Genomic DNA, 13,771 nt, shown 5'->3' with positions numbered 1-13,771 from the left:
TCATTTTTTGGACATTTTTGTCCCCCATAAAATGCAAGACAGAACCAGGTTTGTTGGTTTAACAAGTACGAAGGCACCTTCTGGGCTTTCTGTAACTTTGAAGTACATTTAGCCCATAGTGTGGAAGTTGTAGTGTTTGTAACGTAGCATACAGGAGTCTCTCTGAATATGGGCAACTGACATCAGGTTATAGCATTCTTAGGATTCCATACTAGGATATGAAGTCTCAATGGTTATGTTAGATGACAAAGAATCTTAGTACCAATGCTGCATGGACTATGTCTGGAGGGCATGATGCCCATGCTGACAAGTAGAGAAGAGGTCTTTCATCCTGCAGGTAAGTCTCAGATGTACAGCTAGAAACAGTTTTCAGAATTAGCTGCTCCATCACCTTCCCAGGGATCAAGGTGAGGCTGACCGGCCTGTAGTTCCCTGGGTCCATCTTCTTGCCCTTCTTGAAGATAGGAATGACATTTGCTTTTCTCCAGTCTTTGGGTGCTTCTCCCAATCACCAAGATCAACGATTATTGAGAGCAGTCTTGCAATGGCATTTGCCGGCTCCCTCAGCACTCATGGATGCATCCCATCAAGGCCCATGGACTTATATATGTCCACTTTGCTGAAGTATTCCTTGACCCGATCCTCTTCTACTAAAGTTATATCTTCCTTGTTCCAGCCTTTCCCCTTGGTCTCTGGGACCTGGGATTCCTGAAGGCCAGTCATGCTAGTAAAGACTGAGGCAAAAAAGACATTCAGTACCTCAGACTTTTCTATGTCCTGTGTAACTACGTCCCTCCTCTCATTAAGCAATGGACCCACATCTTCCCTAGTCTTCCTTTTGTCACCTGTGTGACACTTATAAAAGCCCTTCGTGTTGCCTTTGTTATCCTTGGCCAGATTCACTTCTATATGGGCTTTAGCTTTCCCAGCTGTGTCCCTGGATGCTCAATGTTTCTGTATTCCTCCCAGGTTACCCATCCTTCCTTCCAGTCTCTGTATGCTTCCCTCTTGTGTTTGAGTTTGGCTAGGAGCTCTTTGTTCATCCATGCAGACATTTTTGCCTGACTTCTTATTTATTGGAATGGAACACTCTTGTGGGTAGCATCAACTTGTGGTCTGCCTGTCCTCCCTGCTCCCTCTGCTAAGGATGTCACGATGCCTCGACCTGCTTCTGCCGGGTGGTTTGTGGCAAAATGAGGTTTCAGGAGCCAAGGCAGAAAAGGCAGATTGACTGCCCTAAAATAGGAACAAGCAGCAGTCATCACATTCATAACCACATGGTTTGGAGGAGAATCAGGTCCCTACTGTTACAAACGGAAAAGATTTCCTCAGCACCTTGCCTCAGACTTCTCCCTGCAATGTCCCATTATTCATGGAGCTTTTGGACAGAACAAAAACCTGAAAAATATTGCATCATGTCCTGGGCAAGTGACACATGCTCCTTGTGGTGGGACAGCGGGGAGCACATCAGATGGCCCTGTCCCATCCAATGCACAAGGCAATTTTGGTTTAAGACAGATAATGCTTATAGGTTTTCTTCACTGCTTGCAGTAGTGTCTCTGTGCAGAGTACTCTGTACAGCGTTCATCTATTTCATCTTCTTGTTTACACAAAACACAGGATGAACACTACCTGTCACACAGTATTTTAACTTCTTCTGGCTTCCTAAGAAAATGCACCCAATTGTGCTGTCTGGTTGTGTCTGTTTATCTCTTTGCATGTCTCTTCATCTTGCCTCTACATCCTTCCCCTCAACAACCTCTTTTAAAAACAAGTTAGTGTCAACTGAATTTGATAGATGCAGTCTCAGAGATACAGATTCCCCTGAGATTTTGCAGAAAAAGCTCCCCAAACAGAGGAGAGAAATCTTATTAATAATTCCTCTAATGTAAGGAAGAATAACTTTACCCTTTATAGGCATCAGAGGATCTGCACAGGAAAAAGCCACTGAGAACCAGACTTCCTTAGTTTCACTGCTGCTTCAAGTACAGTGTTGCCAAATTACAACAGGGCCCCATTGTTAATCCCAATCCTGGATGTCATCAACACACTCTCCCTGGGCTAATTTTTCAACACATTCTACCACCTCCTCATACACAATTTTCCTCTTAAAGACCTTATAAGTGCAGCAATTTAAGATCCAGCCCACTCCCTCTTCCTCTGATGAGGCTCTTTGGGCAAACTCTTCACACTTTAATGTCAGAGTAGAGCCACTGAGAAACTTGAACTTCTGGAAATAACTTTGGTAGCCAACTGGCAGTTGATGACAATTTGACTTCATACCATAGAAACATATCCAAGAAAACAAGCATAATCCTATGGACATTTGTTTTTGCTACAATTGCCAGTTAAATCAAAACATTTTGTTGAGTTTTTTCAGCTTTCCCTGCTTCTATCTGAATAATGTCTAGGTGGTTTGTTTTTGGTTTTGTTTTTTTTTTTTTAATTGCAGTACTTTTTTTTAAAGCATGTGTGACAGCTTGAAGAGTTATTATTACGGTTTCTTCTTCAGGTCAAAACACTGAGAAAACAATGCTTAACTTTGATAAAGAATAAATATTGCCAGTTAAAGCTTTCATATGATTACTTTATGTCATGAAATCTTTTATTGTAATTCTCAAAAGACAGCAAATGGTATGTGGCCTACTCTTACACAGATTTACATATTTCTCTTTGTAGCTCTAGCTACATTTGGGAGCGGTGTAATGAAACGGGCATGGTACTTTCTTGGTAGTAAGGAAATGTAGTTTTTAGTTCTTGTAGTAGTTTATAAATAAAATTAGATATAATCTCTTTGGTCAGCCATGTCTTCTGGAGAAAGCCTCTCTGTTAGCAGATCTGTGAAGGACCTCTCTCAATAAGAGCATAAACTTGGCATTTTGCAGTGGTTCTTGTGATGTGAATAACAGCACATTCTTTAGGTCTCTGTTCCATTGAGATCAGGAGAGACAGTGCCAAAAGCTAGAAAGGAGAAGGTCACCAGAAGGACATCTTTCCTACTGCTGCAGGGCTGTCTTGCCTACACATCCCACATCCCTATCATCTCCATGGCTTGACTCTACAGAGTGCTCTGCCCAGTTTAGAAATGATTTCCACATTCATTCCCATGTTCATCTCTGCTCCTAGACATGGTAAGTATATCCTAGAGTAGTGGGAGGGGAAAGATCAATTCTGATTTCTCCACTGGCCACCACTTCCTGAGACGTTCTCGGATTTTTGGCAGATGGCCTTGTATGTCTATCAGATTGAGCGAAACTTTGCCTTCAGTCTGGTTTTATTGCCATCAGGCACAGGGAAGTTTGAGGGAAGAAAATGGGACAGCCTATATATATGGGAAGTATAGATTTATGGTGAAAGCTATGGGCATCTTGGCCACCTCGTGAATGTTGACTAGTTCAATACATGCTATCAGATCATATGATATTGCATAGCATCCCACCTCTCACTTCCTAGACATCCCGTACACAGTTTATGGTGCAATATGGTGCAGGTGATCATCATAATCTCTTCAACTTCTGATGTCTGCAGAGGGCAGGGTAATTTATTTAATCTAAATTTAGCTGTTTGCAGTGTAGAGATCTATGTCTGAACTAATCTTCCCAGGCTCCTTTCTTTTTTGATAGCAAAGGCAATTTTAGCTTAGTTCACCTGAATTAGTATGAGACAGATTGCCTCCTAGATCCCACTGACTTCACTGGCTGGATCATCACTGATGTCCATTTGGTGACTGAATGACGATCTGAGATGAAGATGTCAGAGGAATTGGTGCTTCCTTTCTGCAATATGTGCATAACTGCCATACCTTCTAAACAGCTAGAGCAGTAGGTAGAAAATCTCACGCAAATCCTTTAGATACAATAGTCTGACTTGTTTCTCCTTTTCTTCCTTCTCTCTCTCTCTCTCTCGCCCACTCCCCCTTCAGCACTGAATTTATTCCTCTAAAATAATTGCTGATGCCATTTAATTAATTGTCATCATCTTTTCCAAGGGAAAATGAATTTTGATCATATGTAAATGAGATCTTTGTTCCTTTCTGTAGTAGTCACAATTCTTTGTTCCATAACAGAGTCTAAGTAATGACATTTTCTCTTTTTTTCTTTGCCCATTTATTTTATTCATTAATTATTGTCTTTTGCTTTTTCAATAATAGTATTATATTTTTAGAATGGTCACTATTCTTCTTGATATGTTCAGCCTGGGAAACCCACTGTAAACAAACTTGGTAACAATTAAAGATTTATTAACTACAAAATGAGAAGAAAACTCAAAAGACACCCAGAATTTGAATGAACATTCAGACATTTTAGTTTCTCATTGCCTTCCTTGTTTATGAACTTCGTTGAGAGACAGAAGTACGCAGAGATGGATGGCTTTCAAGCAGGACTAAAAAAGCACCAAAAATTTCAAGGAAGAGCCTGAAAACCTGACCTAGACTTTCCATGCTGATAGATCAAAGGCTTCTGGATAAGCATCTGGATTCTTGGGTTTTTCCATCTGAGTCAAACTCTCCTTCCAGTCCTTTTGAGATTCTCCTGTGACTTGTAACAATGTCTGCGTAAAACTCAGATTCGTTTCCTCCTCTTTCACTTTCCTCCCCCACTGAATAAATACAAAGAGGCCTACGGATCCAACTGCACCTATTTTCAGCTTGGATCAGTGCCGGTGAACTCATCACAACTGGAGTTTGGCAAAGGAGCTCCTAGCTGGCGGACCAAGCATTTGGCAACTCATACAGCAAGTGAACGGCTATGGCTGGCAGCTGTCCTTGGATGGCTGAACCAGTCAGCAGTATAATATGAACACGGGAAGCAGAAGGTCGGCTCACATTGGACTGTTATTCTCTTGGAGGAGAGCTGATGATCTCGATGATTTGTCAGCCCAAGAGTCTTCATCCATTGCCACTTGCCTTTAGAGATGTGGACATTAGCTTAGAGGGGAAAAATGACTTTACGAATCAGGACAGGATGAGCAATATGTATCAGATGACAAAAAAAAAAATACAGAAATCTGAAAAATGTTAAGGGCATTAGTTATTAATGGCACAGTTACTACAGTACTAAGCAAGCACCCCTTCTGACCTCCAGCTCTGATAACTGCATCCCAAAGTGATGAGGAGACAGCCTGCATTCAGTCAGCAAAATAATTGATTCTGTGATTTGTGTTTCCACAAAGCAGTCCAACTTTGTGCTTACGTTTGAGACCTTGACAAGAGAAAGGGCATGTACTCATGCCAACAGACATACCCTTGGCACGTCATGCCAAGATAACAGGCTCTCTACAAGAAGCATTTGTATTCCTGATAAACAAAAGCGTACACATCCACTTGGAGACAATACTACCAGCCTACAGAAGAACTGCCAAGAATAGCATCCCATCATAGACAGTCAAGATTCTTCTCCTAGAATGACATCTAATCTATTACTCTTAATAATACAACATTTTGTTTTGTGGCAACTTCTACGAGTTTTTGCTCTTATTAATTTTAAATGTGTCTGTCCATCTTTTCATGACATTTAAAATATTATGAACTCTTTAGTGATGTATGCAGTCTTCTGAGAAGCTTGGGAGTTGCCTAAATATAGGCAAAAAATCCTTGCTGTGAATAAAATTAGATGCACTGACAAATCTTCAACCAATGCTTGAATATATACCTCTGTTTCTCTGACCATTGTCGTTCATGCATATCTTTTTTTCTTGCAACAGTTTCCTGACCTCAGCACCCTTTTATAAGGAACATATTCCTTCTGCATTAAGCAATTTGGCCTGCTTTGCCCCTAAGCACCTGGTCCCAAATTATGTTCCAAACTGCAAACTCAGGTTAACAGGACTTAGGAGAATGACTGCTCCATGGAGTGACCAAGATGCACCGCTGCATACACTTGCTAGGAAGTAGAGATGCTGAGGGGGGCTGGAATAAGGGGAAGATAGTTCATTTAACACCTCCACCTTTGCATCCCACTCCCTCTGATGCAGTACACCAGGTCTCTAGGAACATGCACCTTCAAGGGCACAGAGCAGCTCTAACTGATGCAAACCCACAGTTTCAATATTGAAATTGAGCCTTCCAAGAGAGTCAACAGAGTGACTTACTGTTTCCTCAGACATCTCAGAGGTCTTAATTTGTAGCTGTACCTATAAAATGCTCTCCTGAACACACAATCTGTTCCTCATTTCTTTCAACAGCATGATTCTAATTACCTTCTTCTCAGCCACTAATTTGGGGCTATCATTAGTGCAACAGTCTCCAAGTTTGCTTTGAGGCAGGGAAGCTGATGAGTAATTACACACTTCAGCGCATCTTTAGAGAGGAAAAAAAATGATTGCTTGAGGAAAGTGTCTGTGTGATGGTTTGGTTTGTTAAGCACATGCTTCAGCTAGCCTAGTGAGAAACCAGTGCCGGGGGAACAATCATTTCAGCTGCATCCCAGCAAACCAGCAACATGGGTATTTCACTCCAATTAGTTGTGGTCTGAGACTTTAGTTTTGTTTATTAACTATGAATTTTATATACATCTCCAAGAGTGGTAGTCTAGGGATGGCAATGGATAATGCAGGGCCAGAGAAATAGCCCTCTGGTCTATTATCCTCTTTTGAAATGGCTGATAGCAGCTAGTTTAGAGGACGATGCTAGAAATCCTTCAGTTTAACAGCATCCTGCAATTTAGTGAATAGCCTGTTTTGGAGAAAAGCACTTTCCTATTCCCACTTCTTTGACAGAGAAAAGCTTATATGTCTTGAGGAATGAAGATTTACTTGGCCTTCAAAGCCAGTTTGGTTTTAATTTACTATTTTAACTCCAGACATCTGTCCTCTGTCAACTCAGTCATCTTCTGCCTCGTACTGTAGTAGCAACCTACAGTTTAACATTAAACTACATTGTCCCAGAGAATTCCACACGTTAACTATTCACTGTGGGCATATTTTTTTCCATGCGTTCTCATTTTTCTCCCCTTTCTGCACTTGTTTTCCTTAACTACTTTTCTTTTCCACTCCCTGCACCCCATAACTTGTGTATCTCTTGAGTTAAACAAAAGAGAAAATAAATACATTCGCTCAGTGAAAGAGAAAGTTTTTGTGATGCTGACCTCCTAATGATCAGCATGTCACGATGCCAAATCTAAAGAGTAGCAGTGATATTTAAAAAAAAATTTAGCTCACGGATCAAGACTTAAGTTCAGTGCCTATGCATGTGCTAGATGTCCCAACTTCCACTGCAATAAATGCAGAGCTAGTCAACACAGTCAACTGAATGCAGACAGCGATGAAGTTCTTCCTAAAGACAATCAGGGGTATTCAGTTGACCATATCTAGGCATCTAGTATCCATATGAGATACCCTTGGGAATCTAATTTGCCTTCCAGCTGGCACTGCAGGAAGGCGTGGGTCTCACTTAGCTCGCAGATAAAATTTGGCAGCCCTGTGCCCATATATCACGTATCCTGAGGTGTTTCAAATACTGCTAGATTTCTAAGTTTAGGAAAGTGAATCTCACTCACACTGTCACGTCTGTTGAATCACCCTCTAAACTCTGTTAACTCAGCTTTCCACTGATGACAATGTGAAGTTGCGCTCCTAACTCGCATGCAGACATCTCCACGTAGCTGCCTCCGTTTAGGTACCTTCCTCTGCAAGCTGTCTGCTAATCCTTAAGCCAAAAAGCAAACATTCCCTCTATCCTGAAGTGGTGGTTCCCAAGTAAGCTAAGTATAACATTGCAAAATAGGAATGGACAAACTCAAGATCTAGAAGTTTCCCCCTCTTTTGATAAAGAAATCTGGACATCCCTTGATGAAAAGCCCAAGATGGGTATTGGGTCTGATCTCTGCTCTGAAAAAGGCTTTGTCTGTCTGGGGCCTGTCAACTTTGCCATATACGTAGAAGAGGTGTAACTATTTGATATTCCTACCATAAATGGCTATTCTGTAGTTGTTTCAGAGCTGTCTTTGGGCCAAGAAGTTTTGGAATCCCAAATCTGTCTGCATTCCTGCAAGTAGATATGACCTTAGTTCTGCTTCTTCCACTGGGTATTGTCCAGCCAAATAATTTTGCTCTTTGGAATAAGGGTTGTCTCTAACATTTTATTTGTAAAGGACACAGGACATCGGGCTCTGATCTTGGCTGTTTACTTGTGGTTTCATTGAAGTCATCACTATTATTTCATAAACTAAAATATCTGTAGAGGAAAACAGGAATTATGATACACCATTTCTAGCTCTTATTCTCATGGCTCTGTGTCCAGGGCTAGAGTCTGTAAAGAAAAAAATATATGTGTTCTTCCACATATTTAATTTATTCCTTTTCAATATGAGCACTAATAAAACAGAAAATTTGGAAGAGAGGCAATTAGACTCCTATTAACAGAAATAGAGCAGGATTTTTTGAATTATCCTTTTTTGTAGTGGAAAAGGAGAACTAAGGAGGGATGGTTCAATTACAGACCCCAAATGGCAACATTATATTTAAAAAAAAGAAGGGGACACACAACCATGACTGAGACTATTTGTTAAACTCTGCAGCTGTATGCCTTCTTCCTTAATTGATTATTGAGTGTTAAACTTTGGAGACAGACAAACACTGAACCTGTTGCATGAGATTTCAATGACTGTACGTTATTTGTTTGTATTAAATTAAGAATTAACTATCAGCACCACTTCATTATGCAGGATTAGTACAGTATTTGGATAATAACAAGTATGTCATAGATTAAAGAACATTTGGACATAATCGCTTCCAAATAATCTTCCTGGGAGCATGCAAAAAAAAAGTGTAGGAAAAGCCAGACAAAAGAACTCAGATTAACTATCCCTTATGCATGTTTCTATTCTCCAGATTATTATTTAATTATTCAACAAATTTTGCATGCAAATTTCAGGAGCAGGCCAGAGAGAGGTGTCGAGGAATCAGAATATTCCTGGTAAGAGTCCTAATTTCTTGGATACTGTCCTGCTCCTCCTTCCTTTCTTCCTCTCCTGCTAGACCTAGGACAGTCATGTGTGCCTTTACAGTCAGAGGCACTGCTTCAGCAAGGTGATGTGTGAGTTATAGCTGTGAAACCCTCTCAGGCAAAGAAGGACACCTAGAAAATGTTAAATAGCAGTGGAAGGGGTTAAATACTCACTATTGACCTGAATCCTCTTTTGGGTACCTATATGAGCATTTTACTAATGCATTTCTTGATAGCTTCCCAGGAAAATAAGGTAGGTGTCTACAAACACTACATCTTTCTGCAAATCTGCACCTGTCCTTTCTCTTTCCCAGTTGAACCCACAGGCTAGTTTTGGTCAGCACCCAGCTGAGAGGCTGATTGAGCCACGTATTCACACCTTATTGGACAATGACTAAGATCAGTGATGAACCACAAACCTTTCAGAAACTAGGCTCTATCTCTGATGTATACAGCTCTGAAGAGGTCTGAGAAATGAACTTTAATCATTTAGCTCAGAACAAAAAACTGCAAGACTGACTTTTCTTTCTCCCAACTGAGCAGGTAGAAATGCTGCTTTATTTTTCACCCTAGTGTTTTGTGCTCATTTTTAGAACGGAAGATGTTCTTCCAGGTAAGTTTAATGAAGCAAAATACCTCATCACCTGCAGTTACCTCTGATGAAAACGAGAAATTCAGCACATCCCCTGAAAGCTACCATCCAGATCTAGTTCTTACATTATTTTCTATAACAATTCTCCAAATCAAAAATGGCCACTGCAGTTTGGACTTATTATCAGAATGGAAGAGTAAAGGATAAGCTGAAGTTTTCTCCATCATTTACTGCTGCAATGAAATCCCACATAAGGACCAGAGAATTTTAGCATGGCACAGACACCCACCTTTTTGTGTTGGAAATGTGAGCCTCCCATAGTTTGTCCATTAGCCAATACAAACGATACTGACACCTAAAAAAGAACCACAAAAAAAAACCCCAAAACAACCAACAAACCCCCCAAAAACTCAAAACCAAAGCCCAAAAACCGTATATCAATTCCGTTATTAAATCTTACAGTTGTTAGCTTCCTTTGTCACTCCCTGGTAAATTTATACCAGAATTTATACCAGAAGAGAACCTCCATTTTTCAGCATGCTGGATCTAGTGGAGAATATGGGGAGGAAAAAAGGAAGAAGAGCTTTCAGTTCTGTTTCAGGTCAGATGTGGTCAGAAATCATTGCCAGCTGAAGACTTTTTCCATGGCACAAGTGAACAGTGACCACAGATGTGTTTCTAGCCCTCAGGTGATCTCCATATAAAATTGACCATGAGGCTAGGTCAGGCCACCTTGCAGGCCAGCTCATTGAGGACCACTGAGCAGCTGAAGCTGACCTGTTCTTGAAATTAAACCTTGGCACTACTCAGTCCCTTTGTATGTGAAGCTTTCTCTTCTGGGCTTTCCAAAAATGTGTTCTCCACACATAATTTATTCTCCGCTTGTGCAGTGGGGAAGACGGCTAATGCGTTAGCAATAACGCTAGCATGTGGGAGATCTGCATACCTCTTTCCAGTTTCTTCTCAGACACATCATGTGACTCTGCCAACTCACTTTGGGTGGGATTCATCTCACCCAACTTTATATGTCTGCAATGCAGACGTCTACAGCTTCACTAGTCACACTTGGCTGCTTCCATGGTCAATGGAGACAAATCACATTTTTAAAGTATGGTTCATCCGACTTGTTTTTGCCATCTACATTACGATGATGCCTACATTTGGCCAGATAAATTCAACTGCTGAGCCTCAGCTCTCTCTTTAAAATAGGGGCAATATTGTGGCTCTACTCCAGCTGAGTGTTAAGGGATGCTATGAAAGCTTGAAGACTGTGTAAGGTGCCATGTATAGGTAGGACCACATCCCAAAATCTATTGCTTTAGTTCCTAAACTTACAATGATATGAACTGTAGTAATACGTCATGTACACCCTGAGATAATTGTCCCATTGAACTCTGGCAATTATGAAGTTCCTAGACAGAGGCACTGAAATTTGGAAAAATCAGAGTACTGGTGGCCAGCTGGCAGCTCTTGAGCTTCACCAGTAGCATAAGAAGTTTGAATCCGGTACTAGCTAGAGCCCAGCTGGCACAGGGTACACAAATCCCTGGTTGTGGGGGAAATAAGCCAGCAAAGGCTGTCATCACTGGGCCATCCTGAAGCTTAGTTTCCCACCTCACCCTGCTCCACCCTACAAAATACTGGTGGAGACCTGGAGAAACATAGCCATCTCCCACCTGTGGATGACTATGAGCGGTTCCCCTTGCTTCTGTTCCCCAGGATGTGTGGCACAGGTTGAGTGGTTCTTGGCAAATACAGCCTTTAGGCTTAGACTGTAAGACTGGCTTTGTACCCAGACCAGCCAGGAGCAGGGGGAGGTCATAAAGGACACCTACACCCCTTCCATCCTGATCCATTCTGAGCTTCTGGAAAGCCCTGAAGATAGTCCAACACGTACATTTTCAAAAGAAAGTTGCCAAGCCAAACAAAACACTCGTACCCACATAAATGAATTCCACATGCTTTTTGGAGTGTTACTTTAGATGGATCCACAGATGGTGCAAATCAGAAGAATACTGCTGATTTTGAAGGAAAAGCATCAGCTGACCTCTGTGAAGGAAATGCCAGATCTACTTGTTGCAGCATAGTTGGCAAAACACATTTTGCACCAAACCTTTTTTCTTTCTTTTTTTTTTTTTTTCCTAAAAGAGAAGAGAAAAAAAGATCTATATAAATAACTATACTGTACTGCTCTGTCTAAAAGGTTAGGGAATATTTTACAAGCTGGACTCTTAGCCAGAATTTGTGACCTGTGTTTTTCAAATGCATCTGCAGATGGGAGCCCTTTATGTAGTAGTTAAAAAATGTGGGAAAATAATAAAATGAGGAATGTCTCAGCTTGGGGGAAAAAAAAAAGGCAATCCAAAACCTCTAGTTTGTATTCCTGTTTTTTAATGAATTAAGTACAGGGAAAGCATTCTTTAATTTGTGTGTGCTTGGAAGGCAGGGGGAAGGTTCTAAAGCTACCGGAAGGATTTGAGCATTTAATTAAAAGCAGTCAAAAATAATAAAATTTAAAATAAAGTTAAAAAAAAAAAAGGTAGGTCCAAATACTATCACTGTTATTATGTTTTACACCAGTATTTTTCTGCTTGGGATGCAGGATGATCTTGTGGCCATGACCCAGTTCAGAGTGAAGTTAACAGAAAGACACGCTGAGAAATTGGTGCTTGGTGGATCTCTGGATTGAGCATTATATGAAGAACTTCTCTGGAGCCTGACTAGGTTCTTTATGGAGATGGGAGAAATGTACAGGTTTGGATGGGTCAGGTCATTCAGTGTGAGATTGCAGAAGACAGCTTGCATCACTGAGACTGATATTGGAGCAGCTGTCTTCCCAGGAATTCCATCTGAATAATTTCATTCATGTCAGGGAGACCAAGAGCAGAAACTGGTGTGATACATGCAAAAGACCAATCAAAAGCATCTCATGGGAACAAGATTTATATTTATTTCTCACTAGATTTCTGATATTTATTGTTTCTGGCAGAGGCAGAAGTAATACAGGAATGTTATTGTGGTATTTCCTTTGCCTGACCACAGCTGGGTTTTGCAGATGCCACCATAAAAGAGGAAAGCTACCTGAAAAGTTTTAAAGTTCCCACCCCTTCACTTTCTACAAACGTCATATATCTTCCTGATAAAATTAAATAATCTGCCCTTTTAATGTATTTTGCAACCAAATGGTACAGTCTCCTTTAGCTGTGCTTGTAGCAGGTTCACCTTTAATTACCAGGGACAGACACTTGAACCTGCTGCGGAGACCTTCAGCATCTGAATTGCAGCACTAATTATGCCATATGAAAACACCCATTTCCTTAGCCAAGATTCCCTTTATCTTTAGATCTTTATCTCCTCTCCCAGTGGTCTGGAGCCAATGTATAGACAGTCTCTGTATGTACAGAGTTTGCCTAGCATGCCTTTTTGTTGTGGTTTAACCTAGCAGGCAGTTAAACACTACACAGCCGCTCGCCCACTCCCCCTCAATGGAATGGGGGAGAGAATCGGAAAAAAGGTAAAACTCATGGGTTGAGATAAAGACAATTTAATAGGACAGAAAAGGAAGGGCAAGTAATAATAATGATAAAAGAATATACAAAACAGGTGTTGCACAATGCAATTGCTCACCGCCTGTTGACTGATGCCCAGCCAATTCCTGAGCAGCGGTCCAGCCCCCCCATCCAACTCCCTCCCCATTTTTTGGTTCAGCATGACATCATATGGTATGGAATATCCCTTTGGCTAGCTTGGGTCAGCTGTCCTGGCTGTGTCCCCTCCCAGCTTCTTGTGCACCTCCAGCCTCCTCGCTGAAAAGTCCTTGAGTTTGTGTAAGCGCTGCTCAGCAACAACTAAACCATCAGTGTGTTATCAACATTATTCTCATCCCAAATCCAAAACACAGCACTATACCAGCTACTAGGAAGAAAATTAACTCTATCTCAGCTGAAACCAGGACAGTCTTTTTGTGGCCAAGGGCTTCCAACAATCAAGGGCTTGGAAACTTCCACCAATACAGGTCATGTCCATCCTGTCTAACAGTCACCAAACACTATTTCTCCCATGAATATTTCCAATTCTTTTTTTAGGACCATACTATATTTTATTCCCCAATATCCTATGCTAACAAGATCAATGACTGAATTATTCTTTACATGAAAAGAATTCTGTGTTTCACTTGTTTGTAAACATAATGTTCGATAATTTCACAGATGTGATGTCGCCTCACCCTATTTTCT

General features: G+C 41.0%; 1 pseudogene; it reads left to right on the top strand.

The window, feature by feature from the left end:
• Positions 1-294: 294 nt before the first annotated feature.
• Positions 295-13,771, top strand: part of LOC148057699 (uncharacterized) — an 80,123-nt pseudogene continuing 66,646 nt past the window's right edge.

The sequence above is a fragment of the Nipponia nippon genome, unplaced genomic scaffold (assembly GCF_047370975.1).
Source record: "Nipponia nippon isolate SJK-2023a ecotype South Korea unplaced genomic scaffold, ASM4737097v1 scaffold_1, whole genome shotgun sequence".
Taxonomy (NCBI): domain Eukaryota; kingdom Metazoa; phylum Chordata; class Aves; order Pelecaniformes; family Threskiornithidae; genus Nipponia; species Nipponia nippon.
Note: the sequence above shows the minus strand (reverse complement) of the source record. Positions and strands in the feature narration are given on the sequence as shown.